The sequence below is a fragment of the Phoenix dactylifera genome, chromosome 2 (assembly GCF_051530095.1).
Source record: "Phoenix dactylifera cultivar Ajwa chromosome 2, Ajwa_hap1_PhDact_Kaust_v1.1, whole genome shotgun sequence".
NCBI lineage: Eukaryota > Viridiplantae > Streptophyta > Magnoliopsida > Arecales > Arecaceae > Phoenix > Phoenix dactylifera.
The window spans coordinates 35,470,602-35,478,970 of NC_143191.1; positions in this window are offsets into that span (position 1 = coordinate 35,470,602).

Consider the following 8,369-nt stretch of genomic DNA (forward strand, 5'->3'; position numbering starts at 1 on the left):
GGGTGTCTCTTTCTGGAAAGTGGTTGAATTAGGACGAGGAGGGTTTCGACAATTAATTCCCCGTCCCCCGAAGCATTCCATTTGGCGGAGCATGAAGAGTCGGCCATTAATGCTCCCTTCTCCGATGCGTCTCATCCAGCGGAAGGCGGGAAGTCAATCATCAATATTTCGAGCTCCGGAACGCCCCTCATAATGATCCGCATTTAGTGAGACGATTCGGAGAGATATGTTGAGGCCGTCTTAGAGCTTGCCACATGGCGAATTGCGGACCGCATGATTATTTAGGTCGCCCGATCGGAGCCGTTGCAGTGGCCTATATAAGGCCTGAAGAAGGGGTCATAGGGTCGTTACTCGACCTTTCTCCTGCTCTGATCTAGCCGCTATCGCCAAAGTGTTGGAATTCTTTTTCGGGCGTTCTTGGGAGCTCTCGGCTAGCCTTTGCGCTATCCGTTGTTTTTTCCGGCGAGTTTTTGGATAGGCATTTTATCCTTTCTTTCAATCGTTCGGAGAGTTTTTCGACTTCCTCCTCCTTTTTAGTTTCAAAACCTGAGCAATGGACTTGCCATTGTATAGTGAGCTGTATAAAGCCACGTTTAACTATAAAAGGTGTATTATGACATTATTTGTATGTGAATAAAGGAATACATCCTTCTCTCCCTATGTCTTTCGTTCCTCTCCTCTACGACTCTCTTCCTCCTCTCCTTCTACATTTACAATGTCAGGGGACAAAGTTATATTTCCATCCCGATTAGATATTGGAAATTTGTTCAGCTTCTCATTTGCCTTTTATTAAGCATGTTCCTTATAGGTTTAGTACATCATTGGGGTCGCTATTCTTACTTCTTAGAAGTTTGTTCGAAAAGTTTCATCCTTTCTTTTTTCGTTAAAAAATATTTTTAAAATTCTTAAATACTATATATATGTATATATATATGAGTTATTTTCTTTGAACAAATACTATATAGACAAGTTAAATAGCTGACACACTAAATAGCTGTTTCGATGTCCTACTGAAACGATTAGAACAAGATCACTAAACAAATCTTGACTAGCCGCTGAGGCAAGATTGCTTTAGCTCAACTCTTACGAAAACCTCAATCATGTGCTACTCACCAAGGTAGGGTTGCTCTCTTTCTCAACTCCTTGTAAAACAGAACCTAAACCCTAGGAAAACCTTGATGTAAGTAGTAGTCACCAAGCCAAGGTGACTCTTGCTCCACTTTTTGCTTTACAACTTGGAAAGTTTTCTAGGATTCTCAGCCATCAGGTCTAATATAATTTGTCGGTAAAAAATGATGAATTTGAGTTCAACCATAAGAAGCTCTCGGTATACAAGTTGGAACCCGACTTAACTTGAAAGCATAAAGGGCTCGTTTGGTTCGCCGGAAGCATTTTTCCTTCTAGGAATATGATTCCTAGGAAGAAAATTCTTAGGAAGAGAATGCCTGAAAATGTACTTCTGGCATATTTGGTTAAACATGGAAAAGTGACAGATTTCTAGAGTGCTTATGTTTGGTTGACCATACACTTTCTTGGAAAAGTTATGTGTAATTCCTATTATACCCTTAATAAAAATTAGGTCTTTAATGCCTCTTTAATGCTGAAGGGCCTTTTTGGAAAAAAAAAAGATGGAGTAATTCCCGCCTTATGGGAAAGTAACTTTCCCATATTTTTCATGGAAAAGACTTTCTCATGAAATGTGGTAATCATATTCCAATAGGAATACAACTTTTCCATCTTTCTCCTTTGAAAACTCCAATCAAACAAGAGGCATGTCATTACTTTCCCGTTGACTATACTTTCCTACCCTTCTTTTCCCACGAACCAAACAAGCCCAAAGTGTTAAAGTTTTAAGCTCAACTAATATATCAATCCATCTACCTCCAAGTTATTGCATGCAAGATTAAACTCCAAACGTGATCCTCAAGAGGCAGTCCTACAATTGTGTCAATGGTAAACAGTGCTTGCCTTCAATCATATTAAACTTTGGGATATTTCCGACAAACTCATGAAAAATCACTTGCGGTAGACCTTAAGACTTGGACAAATAAAAGCAGGCTTCCAAAACCAACTTGACATACCGGTGATCGATAGGCTAAGGGTATAAATCCATTCAAATCTAATTGCAAGCACCATGATTGACATGTGATCAGTCTCAATGAACTCGTGCTGTAATGTCCCTTAATCCACATGAGCTATGAGCCGGATCCACTCGGATATCATTTGTTACAATCCAAGATTTCATCCAAAAAGGCTAGCCGAAAAGTTGTTTATGGGTTCTTTAGGTTTGTAAAAGTATCCAAGATCTTTTCTATGACTAATCAATGTGCGACCAAACATACACATGCACGGATTCTCACAATAATAGTACTAATACACCGAATTCTATCAAACTATCAATGAACAAGGAAAACGGTAAAGTCCCACAAACTTCAGTACCCAAATATGGTTCTTAGTTAATCATGCAAACTTCGGCACTGCCATAATCTTATTAAATTGGCGGAGTCCCACAGATGGATACAAATATATAGTGGCCCATTTTCATATGTACGAGAAATAAAATTAGGATTTTTTTGCATTTATACTTTTCTAAATATATGCAAAATTATTATTTGCATGTATATCTTTTTTTTTCACATGTACTCGTGCTATCTAATATCGTTAAAAAAAATAATTTAAAACTAAAATAACTGAAATATCTTTATGGGTAGATATGCAAAAAAAAAAAGTTATAAGGGTATATACTCAAATAGCAACTTTACGATAGTATTCATGCAATTTCTCATATTTAGAAGGGTATATATTTAAAAAATCTATTAAAAAAAGATCAAAGCTCGGCTGGTACTTGCTAAGTATTTTATGATTCAGTTGAATTGAAAAGTCAAAAAAATATTGAACTATAATGTCTTTTTTTTTAAAGATCATGATTCGATCAAGTTGAAATATTAGGCGATTATTTTGATAATATTATTCTCCATTTGATTTTGATATAATTATTATTATTGAATCTATAGTATCTATATATTCTTTATTATTTTTAAAAGTTCAAAATATATCAGATTTAAATTAATTATAGATGTTTAGATTAGTAAAATATTTTTTAGTGGTTTGTAAATGTTGAGCTATTATTTATTTTTGAGGTGAGAATTTTATAAAAACAATATAATTCATTCTCTGAGAATTGATATTAATATGAGATCTTATGATATGATAATATTAATCTTTTCTTGCTTTTTTTTTATTAAAAACAACTGAATTATCTTTACTAGATTTTGATCATTTTTTATTAGATTTTTTTTTTAGTGTATACTATCTTAAATATGCACAATTATATGAATACCCTTACAAAGTTGCTATTTCAATGCGTATCCTTATAATTTTTTTTTACGTGTCTATTTGTAAAGATATTTCAGTTATTTTAAATTTAATTTATTTATTTTTTAACAACATTAGATGGTACTGATACATACATATAAAAAAGAAAGAAAAAGAAGAGATACATATAAAATAAGTATTTTATAAAGATATATATGTAAATAGTAATTTTATTAAAATATTTATATAATTTTTTATATTTTAGAGTATATACAAAGAGTTATCTGGAAAAAAAATTATAAAAAGTATTTTTGGGCCACGTTTTGCACAAAAGGGAATCATGTTAGCTTCCAAGTTCCGTCCCGCTTTTATCTTTATGAGCCTTACATCGTACCCCAGCGACCCCCAAAAACTGGACCGCTTCCGTATATTATGGTACTTAATTCATCCTTTCTCGACACCTCGAGATTACGGCGAGGTGGCTCGGCCAGTTTGTGTACGGCTAGAAGACATGAACAGGCATGTGGAAAACAACATTATAAGAGAAATCGCGAAGAATCTAAGGACATGAACGTATGCTTTCTCATAGAAAACAGGTGTGCTGGTTTTGGGAAACGGAATTAAGTCTCTTATTGCGGTTTGGGAGGGGAAAACCATGCTCATGCTTGCCTCAATTGCTATCTCAACTCAAATGTTTGGCAATATGTGTTGCTCTTATGGCTAAAGAGATGTGCAAATTGGTAGGCCTAACAAAGTTGGAAGTTAGATTTTACATTTCAGAAGTTATCATCTGGTTGACCAGTAGATATCAAGAGAAGGATAATTTGTCAAATATTTTTTTTAAATTTATTTTTAACATAGACAAAGATGCTTTTAGTGTTCTTTTTTATTTAATTTTAATGTGATAAGAATAGGAAGGTGAAAAGTAGACAAGCAATGTTCCATGCACCCAATGATAAGAGCACCCAAATCTACATCCTGCCCCGAAAGTGAGGGCAATACATTTTAATGGCGGTGTGTATATTTCGCTATTTTACTTGTTAGAGGCGAGTCTATCGAACATTTCTTGTTTAAGAGACTAATCGTCGAAATTCTCAAAATTCTTAAGTGGGTAGCAAAAATTACGAAAATCCATGTGATAGTAATTTAACCTATTAACTAAAAATCAACTAAAAGGGAAAATGTCAATGCCAATAATTTAACCTTTTTTTTTGTGCTAAAGCGGGTATTTCATACAACACGGATACGAATACACCCAATAGAGTCAGAAAACAAAAGGTCCCGAAGTACTCGGGCATCTCTCTCTCCCCAGACCATAGGGTACCTCATGAGTGGCTCGCAACATATGCCGCCACCCAGTCGGCCGCCCCATTGGCCTCATGGTATACATGCATGGCTCGGAATGTGACATACTCCCTCGCCATCTCAAAAATGTCGAATAGTAAGGGGTGGACCCCCCCATAACTGCTTGAGCCTTTCGGACCCAGTTGATCACAGTAGCCGAATCTCCCTATAAAAGGACAGACCTCGCTTGAAGCACTCGCCGTGCGTAACACATACCCATCCAAGCCGCCCGCAGCTCTGCCCCAGGTACCGAGGTGTTAAAAATTTGACAGTTTCCCGCTGCCACTGCGCCAGAGCTCGGCCCCCTAATAATTTAACCTATTAACTAGACAATCGACCTCCCAAAGTCTAAGTGAACAAGGAAAATGTCAACGATGTATATCAGGCTTAATATACTATTTATGTGCAGCTTGAGTCACACATGTCGAGGGACCATACTAACTGGAATATATCAAGATAATAGGCCTAATGATTGGGATAATTGGCATGGAGGGGGATGAAAACTCAGAACTTCTGGTTAATTTGGCTTTTAACACTCTATTAACTAGCCAAGTTACTAAAAAAATTAAGATAACAGGGAAAGGATCAGCAATATTATCAGGCTCAACATAACCAGCCTGAATACACCTTGTACGCTTTGTTCAAGCCCCACTTAATCTTCAATCTACACCTTTATGATGACTTAAGTTGTAGAAATGTCCCGTCCTCAAATGAGAAAAAAAAAAACAGTAAAAATGTTCCCTCACATCCCATTTTATGTAGCTAAGTAGTGCTTTTCCCTGTAGACCAAGGTAGAGAAAGAGTCCTTACAATCTATTTCAACTCTCTTACAAATTAAATTCGATTTAATTCCTTCATTGCAAGACTTTCCATCAGTAAGTGTTTCATAACGGGAGAGCCATGAAATTGTATTTGAACTAAATCTGATTTCAGTCCAGAAAACCTATAAATAGAAGTAGCCAATACTGATAACACAACCTTTTATTGGGATTTGCTGCATAAGATGATTTTAACACAGCTTCCAAATACAAATGAGTATTGCTCTTTACACGGCAAATGAGTAAAGCATGGTAGAGATGTATATGCTATAAAAAATAGAGTTCAAGGTCTGCCATACCGCCTCGTATTGTCCGGTACGGGGCGTATCATATTGTATCAGAAGAAAGTCGGTACAAAACACAAATTCAAGTCGGTATAAGTCTTATACCGTCCCATACCGAGCGGTACGAAGGTCCGTACTGAGGCATGCCGAGATGAAAATTGAAAAGATAAAAGACCTATTTCAACACAGAGGTATACCGTACCGTACCGTACCGTACAATACCAAACTGATAAGGTATCGATACGGTACATGGTATCTAGATTGTGGATCTTGATAGAGTTTGTTTATTAAAATTGGACTTTGAGGAGAGGTTCCAAGCTTTGAATATATTGAAGTGTAAATACTTTGCATCCCTTGATCCCAACAAAAAAGTGCAAGCAATGAAAAAGGAGAAAGTCTCCAAAAAAAAAAGAGAGAGGAGAAAGTCGAATGAAATCACTAGGAACGTGTGGGACTGTCGGTCATGCTTTGGAAGGCACAAACACTGAGTTAATTTAAGAAGATAGGACAACCTAATATTCCCTCATCTGAACTATTAAGTAGGCATCTTTACCCAAAAGATAAACTCTAAGTAGGCACAGGTTATCTCATGAGTGCACGTCAAAACACCACCTCAATAGCTGCACTTGCTCAAAAGAGAACACGCTGCCCATGCCATGCACTATTTTTGAAAGCTGATGCGGCATTTACTGGTTGGAAATGGCTTGCAAGATTTGAAAATCTTTTCTAATCACAATTTTGGTACATCAGTGCACATAAGAAAGTTGTGCATAGAAAGAGCATAAAGTTGTGCATAAAAAGAGTATGCTTTGTCGGACTGGCTACATCTAAAGGTTCAGCTCCATGCAGGAGGCCTGGCAGCTTTGTCCTGACCAGCCTAAACCTAGCAGATGTTCGTGGATCAAAAGTGAGTTCATTCCGAGGGGTAAGACAAATGCATGAAACAAGACTACTGGCATCATTTACGAGCCATGAAGTTCTCCATCCATCAGGGCAGATTGGGACCGAATCACACCAGATAATTTACTTCGTCCTGTTCTAAACAAAGTGGATAAGCTTACATGAGCAAGCCAAATTTTAATAGTGGGATCATGCACCCTATCTCTTAGAATTTTTCCTTCAAGCATCATGTTAAAGTTTTCAAATATTGTCCGATAAAACTAGTTAATTCGATCATCCAAATCCATGCCTTGGATATCATGACAACATCCCCATTACTTAACAAGAATTCGTCTTGGCATATATGGACTTGAGGAAGCAATCCTTGTCTTAATCAGAGTTCTAAAAGACTTGGTTTCCATCTTCATACTGCCTTGCAAGACTGATCTTGTGAATTCATATGGTTCATGTAACAATCCAGGATTTTACCCAAAATAGCTAGCCAGAAGATATTATTTAGCTTTCTTGATCCTGTATAAGTTCCTGAGATCTACCTAGCGAATAATTGATGCAGGATTAAACACATGCCCGCACGGATCCTCACAATTCGCTAGGCTGCCACCCTTGGACTGGCAGCTACTGGGTCCCACAAATCTGGATATCGACAATTGATGGAAGCCCATCAATGGGAGGGTCATCATTTTCTTCACGAAACAAATCATTAGGATTTAGCCAATGAGTTGGAGGTTGCCATAAGGAGGCTTCTATCAGTTAAGATATTTAATTGCCCGTGTTCAATTCACCAGACAAACCAACCAAACCGGAGCACCACATCTGCAAACAGACAAGGAGAAATGGCTAATGCTGAACCGGCATATTTTATGCTGCGCTTAAGATTTGCTGTAGTGGTGGAGTAGAGTGAAAGATAGTGAGAAAAAATTTTGTTTGGTTACACTGATGGCTAACACGAGAGTGAATTAGGATTAAATCTTTTGCTTATTTAGTTGCGAGCATCTGTCGCCGAAATATGTGGGAAAGTTGCAAAACACATTGCATGCAGCATTGGATTGCTCTGACTCATTAAACATGAATGTTGTAGATGTCATCCATCTAGTAGTTTTTGGTTCGAGTCTGAATAGAGGTATCCAACAATTATTGGTCCGAACCTAAATTGCTACCATGTAACTTAACAAAAGCCACCTCATATTGAAGAAGGCTGCCCTTATGCTAACCCGGTTCATTTCGTTGCAAACCGGACTAAATCAGACGAGGTAGGAACAATTTTAGTTGGATACACCATGTTAATTGTCTTCGGTTAGGGCAAAAATTAACTTCAAGAGTTTATTGCCTTTCTAGTTAAAAAGTAGTTCGAATACCATAAAGCTAGAGTTATATAACATATAGACGGCAGAAATCGAAATAGAAAAATATAACCGAAATTGTAAATTATTTGAAATAAAAGTTGTGCATAAATTGAGGTTCGCAACTGGCATATATGAACAGAGCATGTTCTAATGCTGGTCTAAAATGGTCCTAGCCAAATTAATTAGGACATCGGTCCCCAGTTATAATAGAAAATGGGATAAGATATAAGATTTAGGTGAAAATGATGGGAAAAGAATTGGAGCAGGCATTGATAGAATATGCAGCAACTAATTTAAATGATTGTCAAATATCTGGGATTTAATTGGCTATTCCTGCACATAAATATATGAGATGAGACTATGGC